A 20233-nucleotide genomic window follows, 5' to 3' on the forward strand; every position below is an offset into this window, starting at 1 on the left:
CACGGCTGCACAGGGGTTGCACCAATGTAGCTGCCCCCCTGCAGCCCCTCAGTGTAGACACGCAGCACTGGAATAATAGTGAGTGACTTACATGGGTGCAGCTCACCCTGGTTTGAAACCCGATGTGGGTGTCTCTCTGGGCACGGGTGCAGACCAAAGGCTCTTGCTGCGCTGTGGTGGCCCGCTCCCCCTGGCAGCACTTGGGTGTCACTTGGAGCCTCTCCCGGATGAACCCCAAAACCACTTGACAGGCCAAGCATCCCTGGGTCCCCTAAAACACTGGGGGAGGGGCGGGGACTAGTCAATCGTTATGGGGACTTCAGAAAAGCCAGTGGCGCAAAGCTGGCAGCAAGAGTGTGACCGGTCAGTGGAGCTGGGGTGCCTGCCAGGGCTAATCGACTCCTCCCCAGTTCAGCCTGGCAGGAGGAAAGCAGCCCAGGGCTGGTGAAGCGGGGGGCCCTTGGGTGGGGACAGAGGGCTGTTGGCAGAGCTGGGTGGCTGCAGTTGGGGCTGAAGGGCACCAGTAGAGCTGTGGGTGGGCGATCGATCTGTGTGCTATGCCACCAGACCACCTGGCCTCTAGCTATGTGGTCTGGCCTTCATGAGCCCCAGGCTCGCCGGGACACAGATCATTAGATAATTATTAAGGGAATTTGTAACTGGGACTCCAAAGGTTATCACGGAGCTCAAGGGCGGCGGACTGGGCAGAGCTCCTGCCAGCAGCCTGATGGGGGCGTGGGCTGGCAACCTGAGGATCTGTGCCTGGAGATGCAGACAGGACTGAAGACTCAGGTCCGGAGTCGGGCCCGCAGCGCTCCCGGCCTGTTCAGAGACTGAGCGCTGAGTCTCACTGATGGCATGGACTGTCCTAGGACACCAACTCATCCAGGGGGGCTTAGGGTGCTGGGACACCAGGGCCGTCTCCCCACAGGGCCAAGGGGAGACCAACCCAGGCACACGAGGGGACGAGGCAGCAGGCCGCTCTGGCTACAGTGAGAATCCAGCACGGCAGCCATGGTCTCTGTTACAGTGTCACGACTGGGACGAGGGCAGTCAGACCTATTGGTCGGAGCAGGGGTCGGGTACCGGAGGTCAGAGTCTGAGGTGGGTCAGAGGATGAACTGAGAGTCAGGGAGCAGGAGGGTTACCAGGAGATCAGGCACCTGGTGCAATCGAATAGCAAAGTCGAGGACAAACCAGGGCCAGAAGCCAGCGCACAGGGTCTGGAGTGCAGGCAGGCAGCCTGGGCTACTCAGTCAGCTCCCCGTCATGGCTTCCTGGTTTATATACTGGTATCGGCCAACCAGGGGACGGTGAGGGGCTGCCACTCCAGTCCCACTGCGTGGCACTTCCCATTGAGCCCAGCCTGTGGGGAACTGTGATCCTCCTGTGATCACCTTACCTAAGCCTCCCATGGCAATGTGGAAGTGTCAGAAACCCAGAACCTCTTTGGGCCTCAGTTCTAGCCCCACAGGGTCCAGCAATTGAACTCCAAGCCAGGCCCTGCGGATGCTCCTGGGAGCAGGGAGGTTCCATGAGTGAAGCCCAGCCTGGGGGGACGTGTACCTGTAAAGGGCTCTGGCCAGAGCCAGCTGGAGTGTGCAGAGGCACGTGTTATGCAGTGCTGGGCAGCTAGCCCTCAGACACTGCCTGCAGCAGAGCTCTGACAAGCCCTGCGTGATCACTGAACCCCGTGTGGCACCAGCGATAACACAAACCGAGCAGAGACCCTGAGGAGAAGAATGGAGCAGGCCAAAGCCCCACCAGAGCTGAAAGAGCTGGAGAAGGTTTAAACCAAGCTTGACTCTATCTGCGGGCAATGGGCCCCGGCAAAGCAGAAGGTGGCCTTATTTCCGACCGCAGCCGGTTCTGAAGAACTGTTAGCTCAGGCAGGGGAGGCTGACTATGACGCCGTAGCACAGAAAGGTGAGGCGTGGTGCCCTCCAAGTCAAAACGAAACCTAAGAGAGATGTTTTTAAACACAGAGAACAAAAAGAAAGTGAATCCAAGAGAAGTTGGTGACTGAGCTAAGACTGAAGAGCCAGTCCTGCCATTTTTGGGGGTGGGGGTGGGGGGGCTAACTGAGCACCTGATAAGAAACCAGGTCATGATAGGGACCTGTGACAAAAGACTGTCCAATCTCAGATGCGACGTGGACTGTGCTTGCTACGCCTACGGCTCAGGCTGAGGCCCTGCAGAAAGTAATGAAGGCTATTTCCAACTGAAGTGGGTTTGTCACTACTAGATCCTGTTTAGAGGCACCAGGATGGTGATTCCTAAGGTGTTATAGAAAAATATGCTAAAAAGGATACATGAAGATCATTTAGGGATTGACAACACTAGGAGAAGGGCCAGAGATGTTTTACATGAGCCTCAAATGAACAGTGACATTGAGGAACCTGTCAAGGCTTGTTGCATATACCAAAAATACAAGCTAAGTCAAGCCAAAGAGCCTATGTTGTGGCATAGGAAAAACTGGCCCCCTGGAGCATGGCAGGAAATGTGTACGTTGGCTGGAAAAAACTTTGTACTTGTCCTAGACGATGATTGTCACTTCCCTAAAACAGCCTTACTAGAAGATATTACAGGTAAGCAGGTGATTGTGCATATGAGATTTATTTTTGCTAGACATGGTATATTTGACATGCTAATGCCTGACAACAGGCTGTGGTTTAGTGGGCATGAATTTTAGCAGTCTGCAGTGAGGTACAGGTTGAGATGTGTAACTGCTAGTCCCCACAGTCTCTGATCCAGGGGTTTAGATGGAAGATGGTGTCAGAACTGTAAAGTGCCGAGTGAAAAAGGCTGCAGAGTCAGACTCTGACCCATATGTTAAATTATGGCAAGGCACCAAGGAAGCATGGGCTGTCACCTGCTGACATTTTATCCAACTGAAAACTGAAAGCAAGAGTGCCTGCTCTGTTAGAAACTGACGTCAGAGTCACTGGGGACTTGCAGATGCAGAAAGAGAACGCATAAGGCAAAATAAAAAACTCAGCATGATTTTGGGTCACAAGAGCTACCAGCACTTCATGAAAATGATTCCGTGCTTCTCTCTGAAGAGGAACACAGGTTGCAAACACCTGTGGGGTCCCAAGAGGTTGCCCTGCGGTCATGTCAGGTTGTCACCGCAGACGGACACATACGATGGTGTGTGGACAGGAGGCAGCGACTCCTGCCTAGCAGTTAGGGCCCAAGGTGGCACACCCAATGGCTCATCTCTGGTGGCAGCCCCGCCTACTAGATACTGCTCTCGAGGGCAGCGTTGCCTAATGGGTACAGTTCTCAGCAGCAACCCCACCTAGTGGGTTCAGTTCATGGGCAGCAGCTCCACCTGTGGGTGCAGTTCTCAGGTGGGGTAGGGGCACCTGGGCCATCCCACTCCACTGGGTTCTGACCCAGGGCCCTGGGAGGCTGTTGCTCACTCATGGTGCCTTGCATCAGCCTCAAGTCAGCTTCCCTGAGTCACTTCCTACCTAGCCCCGACTGAGCTGTCCGACTGCCTTTTAAACCTTGCCTCCAACCAGAGCATGCTCAGCAGGGGAGGAGAAGTGGGGCCTCCTAAGCCCAGAGTTGCTCCTTACTCCCCTCCTGTCCAGTGAGGGGTTAATACACCATGTCACACCTCCCTCCCTCAGAATCAGTGCCGGGGCACGGTCCTGTGGTTCTTGTGCCTACAATCTCTTGAGAAAAAATCTGCATTTTCATGATCCTAACCTACCCGGGGAAGGCTTTCAAAGCTGTACGGCTGCCAGGAGAGGTACCACCGCATAATCCTGGGGTTGGTGTCTTTCATGATGTTCATCCATTGTAGCAGCACATGGTTGTCACTAGCCGAAAGGCATTAATTCCCCCAGAAGTAGCACCTCAGAGCATCCATGGCCCATTTTTTTTTCATAGATTCATAGATATTTAGGTCAGAAGGGACCATTATGATCATCTAGTCTGACCTCCTGCACAACGCAGGCCACCAAATCTCACCCACCCACTCCTGCGATAAACCTCTCACCTATGTCTGAGCTATTGAAGTCCTCAAATCATGGTTTAAACACTTCAAGGAGCAGAGAATCCTCCAGCAAGTGACCCGTGCCCCATGCTACAGAGGAAGGCGAAAAACCTCCAGGGCCTCTTCCAATCTGCCCTGGAGGAAAATTCCTTCCTGACCCCACATATGGCGATCAGCTGAACCCTGAGCATATGGGCAAGATTCACCAGCCAGATACTACAGAAAATTCTTTCCTGGGTAACTCAGATCCCACCCCATCTAATATCCCATCACAGGCCATTGGGCCTATTTACCATGAATATTTAATTACCAAAACCATGTTATCCCATCATACCATCTCCTCCATAAACTTATTGAGTTTAATCTTAAAGCCAGATAGATCTTTTTCCCCCACTGCTTCCCTTGGAAGGCTATTCCAAAACTTCACTCCTCTGATGGTTAGAAACCTTCGTCTAATTTCAAGTCTAAACTTCCTGGTGGCCAGTTTATATCCATTTGTTCTTGTGTCTACATTGGTACTGAGCTTAAATAATTCCTCTCCCTCTCCGGTATTTATCCCTCTGATATATTTCACTGCTAGGGCCTCCTTTTCAATGACCGAGTAGGTGGTTTCTCGTGGGAACAACTTCCTGCTGAGGTTCACTCCGGGTGTTTTTCCCCGTCAGTGTTTTGGGGTAGCACTGTGCCTAGGCCCACCTCGGAGGCCTCTGTGTGGAGTGTCAACTTCTTGGTGAAGTCAGGGTGGATGAGCATGGGTTCTCAACTCAGCTGCTCCTTTAGCTCCTGGGAAGTCCTCTCGCAGGTCACCAACTATGGGGCCTTCCTTGGGCTGATGTTCTTTGCCAGGTCTGTCAAGGGCACTGCGATGGTGGCGAAGTTGGGTATGAAGTGCGGGTAGTACCCCACAAGGCCAAGGAAGTGGCGTACCTGCTGTTTTGTCATGCGGGGTGGCACTCATTGACAGAGCCTGCACTTTGTCAATGAGTGGTCTCAACCGCCCCTCTCCTACTCGGTAGCCCAAGTAGGTCACCTCTCGCCGGGCCAGCCAGCATTTGGTCAGGTTGGCTGTGAGCCTGCCTCCTGAAGGGCTTGCAGTATGACTGATACGTGCCTCAGATGGTCTTCCCAGCTCTGCCTGGAGATGATAATGTCGTCAATGCATGCCGTGACATATGACCTGTGTGGGGCAGCCTTTTTCCCCCACTTGGACAGTGTGGCTGGGCACTCGCCTTCCAAGCCCCTCCTTATAGCCTGGGGTGGTGCCGCAGCATGCTGCCTCAGTTTCCCGTCTCACCTGTCTCCTCAAATGCTCCAACCAGGCCACAGCATTTAAAAATAGTCTCCTTCTGGAGCTGGATCTAGTTTATTTAGTCCTCACACAATTAGCCCTTCTAGGCCCTTCAGCTGCCAGCTCCGTGGTTCAGATAGTTCTCTCTCCTTGAGCCTGGAGCTCCGAGCCCTGTGTCCCTGAGCTGGGTCACAGTTCAGCCTCTCTCCCTCCCTGAGCCAGGAGTCCCCATCCCCCATCCCAGAGCTGAGTTTCAATCTCAACAGTCCCTTTTCTCCCCGCAGGAGCCAAGCTTGCGCCCTGCAGCACTCACCTGCAGCTGCAGCTTTCCAGGCTTCGATCCAGCATGGCACTCCCAGCCCCCATCGCTCCAGTGTTACCAGCTGCCCCTCCAACTGCCTCTCCCGTATAGCCCCAGGCCTGACCTGAGTTCATCACAGGGCCAAAGTTATTTCCCCACCTGGGGAGGTGAGCTGGCCTTGTCGCTGGTGGGGCCGAGGCCATGTCCCTTGGTGGGGAGGCAGAGAGATGCAGTGACTCAGGGCCTGCCCTGCCCTAGTGAGTCACTGGTACTGGCTGGGCAGAAGCACACTACTGGCCTTGAACAGCTGCCCCCCTCCCCCGCCAATCGTGTGCAGTGCGTTCGGGATTCTGAGACTGCGGGCAGACTTGCTCAGAGGCTGCACGCCATCCACACACCTCCCACATGCCGTCCACATGCCATCCACACGCCACTGGCATGTTGCCCAGACATGTCCTACACGGCCTTCACATGCCACCCAGGCACCTCCCAAACGCCTCTCACTCACCTCTCATATGCTGATCATATGCTTCCAACACGCCTCCCACATACTGCTCACACAGGAGCTCAGAATGGTGTTTTCTCGCATGTCAGTACATGTCAAATACACAGAACATGCCACCCACATGCCAGCCCTTCAGGGGAGATGGCAGCGTCCCAGGGGTGGCCTTTCAGACACACATGACCACAGACTGAGGGCTTTCTTCCCACACCCTGACTGCAGAGACAGGCAGTTCTAGGATGTATCAGGCGAGGCATTTCCAGGAGAGATAGGGAAGTATTAATGCCCTTGTAGAAGGCACTGGTAAGACCTCATCTGGACTAGTGTGGGCTGGACTGGTCACCTGTGTTCAAGAAAGATGAATTCAAGCTGGAACAGGTGCAGAGAAGAGCTATTAGGATGATCAGGGGAATGCCGGGCCTGTCTTATGAGAGGAGACTGGAAGAGCTCGCCTAGCCTAGCCAAAGGAGGGCTGAGAGGGGCTGGTTTGAAGCTGGAGCTTTGTGAGTGGGATGATATGACGGGGCTGCCTTGTGATAGCAGGGACTAGATTCAGTGACCCAGCAGGTCTCTTCCAGTCGGATGTTCTCCCCACTCCAGCTCAGGCTGGTCTCTGCACTGGGACAACGTGACTTATCAAACACAGCCTCTCCCGGCTGTGCATGGGGTCAGACAAACAGGGCAGAGTCCAGCAGCAGTGCGAGAACAAACAGCACAGCAGCTTCCACGAAAAATGCCAGCCCAACCGGGTGACGTGACCGGGCAGGCCTGTCTGGCTGCCTTCCCTTGTGGAGCGTGTGAATGCTCCTTCCAAGCTAGGGGGTGGGTGAGGCTTTGGCTAAGAGGGTAAGTGCCGCACATGCAGGGCAGAGTAGGGAGGTGATGTTACCTCTGTATATGCCACCGGTGGGACCATTACTGGATTCTGTGTCCAGTGGTTGTCCACACTTCAAAAAGGACGTTGAAAAACTGGCAAGGGTTCAGAGCATAGCCACAAGAATGATCTGAGGTTCAAAAAACCTGCCTGACGGTAAGAGACTTCAAGTATTTCAATCTATCTAACAGAAGGTTAAGAGGTGATTTGATCATGGTCTGTAAGTACACACGTGGGAAGGCGATTTCTGATCACAGGGGGCTCTTTGAACAAATTCCACTGGCTGGAAACTGAAACTAGACATATTCAGACTGGAAATAAGGTATAATTAACCACAGGCCCATGGCACTAACAGAGCCCCCAGGGGACAGATGGGATAACATGCTGTGAGTGGCTGCAAGACCTCTTTCCATTTGTACAGCTGCCGTCCCCTTTGCTAGGTCCAGGCCAACTCTTCTGTCACCAAGTGCTGCCCTACACAACTCCTCTCACTTAGCCCCCAGCTCCAGCATGTCACTCCAGTGGAGGAAGCAATAGGGCAGATCCAAATTGCCACCACGCTGCCATTCAGACTGAATGTGCCAAATCTGTGCGCTCGGCTGTGCTGTCTTTAATCACTGTAACCTCAAACCACCAGAACACAGAGCCAGGACTGGAACCCAGGGGTCCGGAGCCCCAACACTCTGCTGGGGGACAGGGACAGTGCTTTCTATCAAATCACCAGACCCCCTCGGCTCCACCTGAAGTGTACCCCTTTAGTTCACATGCGAGAGCTGTGTGGGGGTGTGGCACAGGGAGCGGCTCACAGACAGGGACAGGCAGCGGGTGAGGCACCGGGAGCGGTTCAGGAAGAGGGACAGGCAGGGGGGACAGCACAGGGAGCAGCTCAGGGACAGGCAGGGAGTGCAGTGCAGTGCAGTGTGGGGAGTGGCTCAGGAAGAGGGACAGGCAGGGGGTGCGGCACGGGGAGCTGTTCAGGAAGAGGGACAGGCAGGGGGCGCTGTGCAGGGAGTGGCTCAGAGACAGGGACAGGCAGGGGGCCCGGCGCAGTTCAGGAAGATGGACAGGCAGGGGGCGCTGTGCAGGGAGTGACTCAGAGACGGGCAGGGGGCGCAGTGTGGGGAGTGGTTCACAGACAGGGACGGGCAGGGGGCCCGGCGCAGGGAGTGACTCAGAGACAGGCAGGGGGCGCAGTGCGGGGAGTGGCTCAGGAAGTGGAACAGGCAGGGGGTGCAGTGTGGGGAGTGGCTCAGAGACAGGCAGGGGGCGCAGTGTGGGGAACGGGCTCAGAGACAGGCGGGGGGGCTGTACAGGGAGCGTCTCAGGAAGTGGGATAGGCAGGGGGCGTGGCGCGGGGAGTGACTCAGAGACAGGCCAGGGGTGCGGCACGGGGAGCAGCTCAGAGACAGGCAGGGGGTGCAGTGCAGGGAGCGAAGCAGAGGCAGGCAGGGGGCGCTGTGCAGGGAGTGGCTCACGGAGAGGGACAGGCAGGGGGCGCGGCACGGGAAGTGACCCAGGACAGGCAGGGGGCGCTGTGCAGGGAGTGGCTCACGGAGAGGGACAGGCAGGGGGCGTGGCACGGGGAGTGACCCAGGGGCAGGCAGGGGGTGCTGTGCAGGGAGTGGCTCACGGAGAGGGACAGGGAGGGGGCGCGGCACGGGGAGTGACCCAGGGAAAGGCAGGGGGCACTGTGCAGGGAGTGGCTCACGGACAGGGACAGGCAGGGGGCGCGGCACGGGAAGTGACCCAGGACAGGCAGGGGGCGCTGTGCAGGGAGTGGCTCATGGACAGGGACAGGCAGGGGGCTCTGTGCAGGGAGTGGCTCACGGACAGGGACAGGCAGGGGGCGCAGCACGGGAAGTGACCCAGGGGCAGGCAGGGGGCGCTGTGCAGGGAGTGTCTCACGGAGAGGGACAGGCAGGGGGCGCAGCACGGGGAGTGACCCAGGGACAGGCAGGGGGCGCTGTGCAGGGAGTGGCTCACGGACAGGGACAGGGACAGGCAGGGGGCGCGGCTGAGGAAGAGGGGCTGATGAATAACTGTGAACAGCAGGAGAGAAAGAGAAGGAGGAAGGCCCCGCACCAGCTCTCCGGTCCCCAGGCTGGTCCCAGGGCAGAGCTCTGCCTGATCTGTGATGGCAGCACCTGGCAGCGAATGAAGCAATCCTTTCAAAGGATTGTCCTGAGCTGGCCAGGCCAGGCTCCTTGGCCTGCTCCGTCTCCCCCAAAGCTCTCCGAACGCTGGCTGCAGGCTGCCCACCCCCACAAGCAGAGCCCCCAGGGGGTGTCTCCATGCTGCTGTGCGGGGGTGACCTTACCGAGTACCACGGGCGGGGTGCTGTTGGAGGGTGCTGCTTCTGGCGTGGGGCTGGGAGGGAAGAGCACGTTGAAGAGCCAGAACTGGGCCGTGGGCTGCGGGAGCTGCAGCAGCATCAGCCCGAGCAGCAGAGCCCTGTAGCCTGCGTGCCCCATGGCAGGTCCAGCTGGGATCCCTTCTGCGCCTCCGAGCAAACACCCTTTTATTTCATCAGAGCACCGGGTCGGGCCGGGAGACGTGGGGGGGGGGGAGGGGAGAGCCGCAGGGGGACGGCTGGGCGGGGGAGGGGAGAGCCGCAGGGGGACGGCTGGGCGGGGGAGGGAGAGCCGAGGGCAGTGACTGTGTGCACACACCGTCCCCAGTCTCCCGCTGCAGCCAAGGGCCCTCGGCTCGCCTGGAAACCAGCCCTCGGCCTCCCAAAAGCAGAGACACCCAGAGTGGGCGCCCACGTCTCCCCGAGCTGTCCCCCCACCAAGTGCCGGAGACAGCACCCCTCCCCTGGCAGCCCCGCCACAGGCCTCCCGCACGGGGTCACAGCCCTGTCAACACAGCGACTGCAGGCTGGCATGACGGAGTGGAGCCCGGCGTTACCCCACGGGGCAGGGCACTGGGGCAGCAGGGATCCGGTCTGGCACAGTGCTGGTGTCTCTGGGCCCCGGGTCACTCCCCAGGGGCCCCAGCCTGTGGCCTTTGCACTAACTTGTCCCGCACAGCCCAGGCTCCGGGAGCTCGGCAGGGGCTGTTCTGCAACACAGCACGGCCACACGCGCAGCCAGACCACGCTGCTACCGCCCACGGGGGGCAAGCCCCACGGCTCCCACGGCTGGGGAGTCTGCCCACAACCGGCAGCACTGCTACTGCCCACAGGGGCCAGGCCCCACAGCTGGGGAGTCTGCCCACAGTCAGCAGCGCTGCTCCAGAGCGGGGAAGTCAGGGAGGTGTAGAAGACTCGAGTGTATCACACACACACACACACACACACAGAGTCTTCTACACATCCCTTCTACACCCCCCCTTCCACACACACCCCTTCTACACCCCCCTTCTACAGCCAAACCCACCCACCCTTCTACATCTCGTTTCTACACACCCACCCCCTTCTCTGCCTTCTACACACACTGAACACCCTCTTCTACACCCCTGCTTCTACACATGCACACACACACACACACACAGACTTCTCCACCCCTTCTACACACACACACTTCTACACCCCTCTTCTATACACAGCCCCTTCTCCACTCACACATCCCCCCTTCTACACCCTCTCTATATACACACACCCCTTCTACAATTGCACACACACATACAACCCTTCTCCACACACACACACACACACACACACACACACCCTGCCCAAAAATAAATGTTTTTCATTTTGTTCTAAATTTTCTGTAAATTTTTTGGATGAAAAATTTGGACACACGAGATTTTTGAAACAATTCTTGTAATGTTAGTGGGGCAAACCCACTTTTGTTCCCTTGTTAAATGTTTTCTCCCACCCCACAGCGGTGAGGGGAGTAAAGAACAGAGAAGGGGGGCCCCAAAACAAAATAGTTCAAAACCAGAAAATGGCACCGACACGAAGAATTTCTACAAACGTTTGCATTTTGGTCAGAAAGGCATTTGCTGCTGAACTCCGGTCCCCCGGGAACTGCTTGACGAGCACCAGTCCTGAGCAGTAAGCGGCAGGCTGGGAGTTGCTGGAACCACCAGTGGGTTATGCCTGCATGGCAGATGTACGGTTTCGCGGCTGTGTGTATATATCACAATAGCTTTCGCCTGGAGTGGATCTGTGCAGTCACATGCAAAAAACTCATCCCTCCCATGGCCTTGGCATTTCCAGGGCCCAGCCCTTGCTCCTCATTCCCTTCCAGACCAGGAGAGTGCAATTCTCAAGACACCAGCAGGCAAATTACGGCCTGCAGAGCTAAAGTGACCCTTCCCACTTAACCTTAACTCTGCCGTGGGCAGAGTCCCTCAGGGATATCTCAGTGCTGAGGGCCCGAAGGTGGGAGCTGCACACTCTGATCACCATCAGGCTGTGGCTTCATTCCCGTTGGACTTACATAATGGGTCAGTAAAGCCGCATGAGTGGCTGGTGGCCGCACTATCCCCCGGCACACCACGCTGGCGGACCAAGCTCTTGTGAGTGATGGGACTGGGAACTGGTTCATGGTGCCAGACCCGAGATCTCCACTGGGGCAGCCTCATGGAGCCAGAGATGGATCTGGCCACAGATTCTCCCCTCCCTAGGTGCAAAAATCAGGGTTTCAGAAAGTTGAGATTTAAAAAGCAGCTCCGCTTCTCGTAGAGTCCTCGGCCAGGAGGGATGTGACGAAGTGGGACTGTTCTTAATGTTTCCTCTGAATAGTGTGGGGGTGCCTCAGTTTCCCCTATGCAGTTCTTAAGTATCTAGGTGGTGGGATAAGGGTGTATGATCATTGCAGAGCCCTAGAGGGCAGGTGTGTGCAGGGTTCTGGACACAGAGAATGGCTGACACCCTGCTTCCTGGCAACTGATGGCCTGGGCCCTTCCCCCTTGCAAGGTGAGAGCTAAAGAGTTGGAGAACAAAGGAATCAGGTGACCTCCTGGCCCGGGACAGGGACAAAGCCCAGAGGAGGAGGGACTGGAGAGAGTTTCAGTTTGGGTCTGGCTGGGGACATGGAGTGAAGTGCAGACGGGGTTGTCTGGCTCTCTGCTCCCCAAAATGGACCCGGCTGAGGGGGTCCTGTTCTCTGCACCTACAAGCTCTGTGTTAGACCATGTTCCTGTCATCTAATAAACCTTCTGTGTTACTGGCTGGCTGAGAGTCACGTCTGACTGCGGAGTTGGGGTGCAGGACCCTCTGGCTTCCCCAGGACCCCGCCTGGGCGGACTCGCTGTGGGAAGCGCACGGAGGGGCAGAGGATGCTGAATGCTCCGAGGTCAGACCCAGGAAGGTGGAAGCCGGGGGAGCTGTGTGTCCTGCAGACAGTCTGCTCCCAGAGAGGAGACTTCCCCAGAGTCCTGACTGGCTTCATGGGGAGCAGTTCCAGAGCATCACCTAGGGACTCCGTGACAAGGGACCACTGTGATCATCTAGGCCAGGGGTTCTCAGACGTTTGTCCTGGTGACCCCTTTCACATACCAAGCCTCTGAGGGCAACCCCCCTTATAAACGAAAACCACTTTTTAATATATTTAACACCATTATAAATGCTGGAGGCGAAGCGGGGTTTGGGGTGGAGGCTGACAGTTTGCGACCCCCCCAGGTAATCACCTCACAACCCCCTGAGGGGTCTCGACCCCTGGTTTGAGAACCCCTGATCTAGTCGTCTGACACCCTGCGTAACTACAGCCTTGCCCCCAACCGGAGGCTGCATCAGATCAGTGTCCCTGGGGTCAGGCACTCAGCCAAACGGCGGGTTCTGCACGGGAGAATGAGCCAGCCCAGATCCACCTGTACACAGTTAACTGCCGATGTAGCTGAGCAGCGATTAGGCCAGGAGCAGCTTGGCCTCATGCAGGCTTATGAGGGCTCAGTCCAAAAGCCCCACACCTGCAGATGGTGGACATGCCTCAGGGAAGCTGGGTAGGAAGCTAGGCCCTGAGGTGTCTCCCTGGAAAGCAGAGGCTCCTGGAGAGAGGAACAGGCGTAGGCAGACGATGTGCCCCGGCAAGGCACTGGACCAGCCCGGCAGAGAACGAACCGGGTATGGGATCTCCTGGGGCAGCGAAGAGTAAAGAGCTGTTGGGGGACAACTAGCGTCTGGCCAGAGACCTGGGCTCCGGGCAGGGATCAAATCTGCAAGTGTCCCCGGGCTGGGGTGGTGAAATGGAAGACTGATTAAGATGGGGCAGAGAGCTGCTGGTGGGGCAGCTGACTGAAGCTTTCCCTGAGGGCTTTGGGTTGCCCTTGTCTGTTAAATAAAAGGGGCCCTCTGACGAATGAGGCTCTTTACTACTAGAAAGGCCACCTTGGACTTGTTTATACCCTGGGTGAGGGGAAACCGAGGCTGGGACTCACCTGCAGGGCTGCGCCTCGCCCTGGGGGGTGTGCCAGGGTGCTCTCCATGCCATTACAGGCCCCAGATTCCCCTGCAAGCTCTAAGCTGGGCCCCACAGCAGCATACCCATTTCATGGCACCTGATGTGGCAGATGTGACTGGAGCAGTGGCTTTAAACAGGAATGCGACTGCGACCTTGACTGTTAGTCGGCCCCGCAGAGCCTAGCTGCTTAGTTCAAACCAGAGCAATAACAACCTCTCTACCCAGCCTACAGGAGCGAGAACTTGCTGCACTGGCTGGGTTTGCGGCTTGCTTGGTTGTGAGTGCCTCTGTGGGGAGACGGGGGGCTGAGGAGGACAGGCAGGGAAAGGTCACGGGAGCGATTGCATTTAGCTCTGGACACAGCGAGCTCCCCGATCATTATCTCTGGCAGGAGGGAGCCTGTGGTCTGGGGCCTGCCCCCCGGCAGTTCTGTCTCCTGCACTCACCAGCGGCCCCTGGTTGTCGTCCCTTGTGCCATTCCTGGGATGGGTGTCTAGACTAGTAACGCAGCTGTGGTTTAGTGGGGTCAGGTACTGCGTTAGCCAGCCCCAACCTCAACTCGGGGCCTCAGCTGTGGGTCACAGGGAGGGGAGGGTGATCTCTCCACTACCCAGCCCAGTCCCACAGAGGGATCTCAGAACCAGGACTGCCCTTGGCCCAGGCTCTGGCTTCAGCGGGGAGCCCCTGTGCAGAGCAGCACCCCGGGGTGGGGTGTCTATGGGTCCTGCACTGCCAAGTAGATGGGTTCCATGCAATGCCACGAGGCTGCTTACAACCAATGAGTGGTGCCCAGCGGCCTGGGGGTAGGTAGCTGGTATGCCCCGGCCAGGCGAGGGTCCAGTCAGAGGGGTGGTGGTGGGGCATGTGAGCCGTGGCTATCTGGGCAGGTTTGCAGCCCAAGGGCCAGGGTGGCTGGAAGGAAATCAATCTCTGCCCTGTCTCTGGAGTGTGGTGCTGGACCAGGAAGGGTGGGGACAGCTGGCTCTGGTGCAGACCATCTGAGTGAGCTACCACAGCCTAGGACTCCTGCCATGGGGGCAGCGGAGGGCTGGGCTCCAACTTCCTGCCGGTGGGGAAGGACTGGTGCTGGCACCCTTTAGCAGAGAGGATGGAAGGGGGAGTTCCTGGGAACAGCAAACACCCCTCCTAGGGGGTTTGGGGGAGAGAGTGGGGACTTGCTGTGATCTCCCAGCCCCGCCCTGAGCCATGGTTTATTGCTCGGGATGGGGGACAGGTGGTGACCCCCAAAGTTACCTCTCACATCAGTCCCTGGGTTCAGCTACTTCTCACTGTGAGGGCGTCTTCACTGCAGACTTAACCCGGGCTCCTGCAGTCTACTGGGCCAAACAGAACCAAATCTGGTCCCACGTGGCGGGGGTAGGGTCCCTCTGTGGGCATGGGCTGGATTGACACTCAAGTGTCAAGATGTTTACGAACATTTGCCAGGTCTAAGAATGTTGGTTCACCAGTTTGAACAGCAGACATGATCCAGACGCACCCTTTCTCGTGAACAGAGGATGCAATCGTTTATTTTTAATGCGGAGTTGGCTTCATCACGCAGTTTTGTACTCCTGAGACAGTAATGCCAAAGCAAAACTCTTTCTGATGAATAATTCAATCCGGTTCTTTCCCCACAGCCAAACCTGTGGATAATCAGGGAGAGCCAGCCAGTTTAGGCCAGCTCCAAGCAGTCTAGGCCCTGGTCTACACTAGAGTTTAGGTCGAATTTAGCAGCGATGTAAACCTGTAAATCGATGTAAACCTGCACCCGTCCACACGATGAAGCCCTTTTTTCCGACTTAAAGGGCTCTTAAAATCGATTTCCTTAATCCACCTCTGACAAGTGGATTAGCGCTTAAATCGGCCTTGCTGGGTCAAATTTGGGGTACTGTGGACGCAATTAGATGGTATTGGCCTCCGGGAGCTATCCCAGAGTGCTCTACTGTGACCGCTCTGGACAGCACTCTCAACTCAGATGCACTGGCCAGGTAGACAGGAAAAGGCCCGCAAACTTTTGAATTTCTATTTCCTGTTTGCATGGTCACCTGCAGCTTGCCACGCTGGCCAGAGCTCATCAGCAGAGGTGACCATGCAGAGCTCATCAGCAGAGGTGACCACGATGGAGTCCCAGAATCGCAAAAGAGCTCCAGCATGGACCGAACGGGAGGTACGGGATCTGATCGCTGTATGGGGAGAGGAATCCGTGCTATCAGAACTCCGTTCCAGTTTTCGAAATGCCAAAACATTTGTAAAAATCTCCCAGGGCATGAAGGACAGAGGCCATAACAGGGACCTGAGGCAATGCTGTGTGAAACTTAAGGAGCTGAGGCAAGCCTACCAGAAAACCAGAGAGGCAAACGGCCGCTCCGGGTCAAAGCCCCAAACATGCCGCTTCTATGATGAACTGCATGTCATTTTAGGGAGTTCAGCCACCACTACCCCAGCCGTGTTGTTTGACTCCTTCAATGGAGATGGAGGCAACACGGTAGCAGGTTTTGGGGACGAGGAAGATGATAGCTCACAGCAAGCAAGTGGAGAAACCATTTTTCCCGACAGCCAGGAACTGTTTCTCACCCTGGACCTGGACGCAGTCCCCCCCGAACCCACCCAAGGCTGCCTCCCAGACCCGCCAGGCAGAGAAGGGACCTCTGGTGAGTGTACCTTTTAAAATACTATACATGGTTTAAAAGCAAGCATGTTTAATGATTGATTTGCCCTGGCATTTGCGGCTCTCCTGGATGTACTCCCAAAGCCTTTGCAAAAGGTTTCTGGGGAGGGCAGCCTTATTCCACCCACCATGGTAGAACACTTTACCACACCAGGCCAGTAGCACGTACTCGGGAATCATTGTAGAACAAAGCATTGCAGTGTATGTTTACTGGCATTCAAACAACATCCGTTCTTTATCTCTCTGTGTTATCCTCAGGAGAGTGATATCATTCATGGCCACCTGGTTGAAATAGGGTGTTTTTCTTAAGGGGACATTCAGAGGTGCCCGTTCCTGCTGGGCTGTTTGCCTGTGGCTGAACAGAAATGTTCCCCGCTGTTAGCCATTGGGGGTGTGTGTGTGTGAGGGGCTAGCCACGTGGTGGGGAGAGGCAAAATGTGACCTTGGAACGAAAGCACACAGCTGTGTATGTAATGTTAACAGCAAGGTTTACCGTGAAAGAGTGTAGCCATTGTTCTAGAAAATGTCTTTTTAAATACCACTGCCTCTTTTTTTTTTCTCCACCAGCTGCATGTGTTTCAATGATCACAGGATCTTCTCCTTCCCAGAGGCTAGTGAAGATTAGAAGGCGAAAAAAACGCACTCGTGATGAAATGTTCTCTGAGCTCATGCTGTCCTCCCACACTGACATAGCACAGATGAATGCATGGAGGCAGACAATGTCAGAGTGCAGGAAAGCACAAAATGACCGGGAGGAGAGGTGGCAGGCTGAAGAGAGTAAGTGGCGGGTTGAAGAGAGGGCTGAAGCTGAAAGGTGGCAGCAGCGTGATGAGAGGAGTCAGGATTCAATGCTGAGGCTGCTGGAGGATCAAACCAATATGCTCCAGCGTATGGTTGAGCTGCAGGAAAGGCAGCAGGAGCACAGACCGCCGCTACAGCCCCTGTGTAACCAACCGCCCTCCTCCCCAAGTTCCATAGCCTCCTCACCCAGACGCCCAAGAACGCGGTGGGGGGGCCTCCGGCCACCCAGCCACTCCACCCCAGAGGATTGCCCAAGCAACAGAAGGCTGGCATTCAATAAGTTTTAAACTTTTAAAGTGCTGTGTGGTCTTGTCCTTCCCTCCTCCACCACCCCTCCTGGTGCTTCTCTCCTCCACCACCCCTCCTGGGCTACCTTGGTAGTTATCCCCCCTGTTTGTGTAATGAATGAATAAAGAATGCATGAATGTGAAGCAACAATGCCTTTATTGCCTCTGCAAGCGGTGATTGAAGGGAGGAGGGGAGGGTGGTTAGCTTAGGGAAGTAGAGTGAACCAAGGGGTGGTGGGTTTCATCATGGAGAAACAAACAGAACTTTCACACCGTAGCCTGGCCAGTCATGAAACTGGTTTTCAAAGCTTCTCTGTTGCGCACCGCGCCCTCCTGTGCTCTTCTAACTGCCCTGGTGTCTGGCTGTGCGAAACCAGCAGCCAGGCAATTTGCCTCAACCTCCCACCCCGCCATAACCATCTCCCCCTTTCTCTCACAGATATTGTGGAGCGCACAGCAAGCAGTAATAACAGTGGGAATATTGGTTTCACTGAGGTCTAACCGAGTCAGTAAACTGCACCAGCGCGCCTTTAAAGGTCCAAATGCACATTCTACCACCATTCTGCACTTGCTCAGCCTGTAGTTGAACAGCTCCTGACTACTGTCCAGGCTGCCTGTGTACGGCTTCATGAGCCATGGCATTAAGCGGTAGGCTGGGTCCCCAAGGATAACTATAGGCATTTCAACGTCCCCAACGGTTATTTTCTGGTCTGGGAATAAAGTCCCTTCTTGCAGCTTTTGAAACAGACCAGAGTTCCTGAAGATGCGAGCGTCATGTACCTTTCCCGGCCATCCCACGTTGATGTTGGTGAAACGTCCCTTGTGATCCACCAGTGCTTGCAGCACTATTGAAAAGTACCCCTTGCGGTTTATGTACTCGCCGGCTTGGTGCTCTGGTGCCAAGATAGGGATATGGGTTCCGTCTACGGCCCCACCACAGTTAGGGAATCCCATTGCAGCAAAGCCATCCACTATGACCTGCACATTTCCCAGGGTCACTACCCTTGATATCAGCAGATCTTTGATTGCATTGGCTACTTGCATCACAGCAGCCCCCACAGTAGATTTGCCCACTCCAAATTGATTCCCGACTGCCCGGTAGCTGTCTGGCGTTGCAAGCTTCCACAGGGCTATTGCCGCTCACTTCTCAACTGCGAGGGCTGCTCTCATCTTGGTATTCTTGTGCCTCAGGGCAGGGAAAAGCAAGTCACAAAGTTCCATGAAAGTGCCCTTACGCATGTGAAAGTTTCGCAACCACTGGGAATCGTCCCAGACCTGCAACACTATGCGGTCCCACCACTCTGTGCTTGTTTCCCGAGCCCAGAATCAGTGTTCCACCGCATGAACCTGCCCCATTAGCACCATGATGCCTATGTTGCCAGGGCCTTAGCTTTGAGAGAAGTCTGTGTCCATGTCCTCATCACTCACGTCACCATGCTGACGTCGCCTACTCGCCCGGTATCGCTTTGCCAGGTCTGGTGCTGCATATACTGCTGGATAATGCGCGTGGTGTTTAATGTGCTCCTGATTGCCAAAGTGATCTGAGCAGGCTCCATGCTTGCCATGGTATGGTGTCTGCACAGAAAAAAGGCGCGGAACGATTGTCTGCCGTTGCCCTGATGGAGGGAGGGGCAACTGACGACATGGCTTACAGGGTTGGCTTACAGGGAATTAAAATCAACAAAGGGGGTGGCTTTGCGAGAAACTGAATGGCCCCCTCAAGGATAGAACTCAAAACTGGGTTTAGCAGGCCGCTGATTTCACAGAGGGAAGGAGGAGAAAATGAATACAAAACAAATCTGGTCTATTTCTTGTTTTGAGCCACTTCATCTGTCTTTATACATCTTGCTGGCAGCAGACTGTGCAGTACGACCACTAGCCGTCGTCATCTCCTGGGTGCTCGGCAGAAGACGGTGCAGTATGACGACTAGCCATCATCTTCTGCTGGCTGGAGGTTAAAAGACAGCACACTGCCGGTAGGACTGAATCACCACTAGACGAAACAAGGGAAATGACCTGGCTGAGTCACTCCCATGTTTGCCCAGGCGCCCGGTTAAAAGAGCACCCAGGACTATGTCGACGACGGCTGCCAGTCATACTGCACTGTCTGCTGCCAAAAAGCAATTAACTGCTGCTGTGTAGCAATGCAGTACCACGTCTGCCAGCACCCAGGAGACATACGGTGACGGTTAGCTGAGCGGGCTCCATGCTTGCCGTGGTATGGCGTCTGCACGGGTAACTCAAGAAAAAAGGCGCAAAACGATTGTCTGCCCTTGCTTTCACGGAGGGAGGGAGGGAGGGAAGGGGGGCCTGACGATATGTACCCAGAACCACCCGCAACAATGTTTTAGTCCCATCAGGCACTGGGATTTCTACCCAGAATTCAAATGGGCGGCGGAGACTGCGGGAACTGTGGGATATCCACCCACAGTGCAACGCTCCGGAAGTCGACGGTTGCCTCGGTACTGTGGACACACTTAGAGCACTTGTGTGGGGACACACACAATCAACTGTATAAAACTGCTTTCTACAAAACCGACTTCTATAAATTCGACCTAATTTCGTAGTGTAGACATACCCTAGGAACAGTTCAAACAGAGCAGGCTTATTGTGTATGCAGAATGGCATCTCACCTGCAGGCTGCAGCATGGAAGTGGGGAGTCACTGAATGCCTCCGGCACCAGGCAGCTCGGTCACAAAACAACCCGCCCATGGAGTGCAGCTCACCGCGCAGGAGATGTCTGGGGGGCGTTAAGAGAGAGCTTGGCATCCAAGTTCTAGGAGAGGCTGAGGGCAAGGACCCAACCCTGCTCCAGCCTTGTTATGCTGGTAAAGGGGCCAGAGTGGTGGAAAGGGGCCCTGGAAAGCCTGGATTTGACCAGGGGAGGAGTCCCTGGGGCAGGCTGTGTGGCAGACAGGTGCAGCTGCCTTCCGAGGCCCTGTTACAGGGGCATGCCGGGGTGGGGTGGCCACATGCAGCACTGTGGCCTGCAGGGCAGCCCCAGGAGGCTGCTGGCATCTAGCCAGGCCCTCGGGGCTGTCTGGGGCAGCCCAGGATTGGGGGGGTCGGCCCGAGGGCCTCCTCTCCGAGGTGCAGCCCCGAATCTCTCTGGGTGCTGAGAAGAGTAAAGCAATGACTGAGCGGGGTGCTCGCAGATT

This window comes from Natator depressus, chromosome 12, assembly GCF_965152275.1.
Source record: "Natator depressus isolate rNatDep1 chromosome 12, rNatDep2.hap1, whole genome shotgun sequence".
In the NCBI taxonomy this organism is placed as follows: domain Eukaryota; kingdom Metazoa; phylum Chordata; order Testudines; family Cheloniidae; genus Natator; species Natator depressus.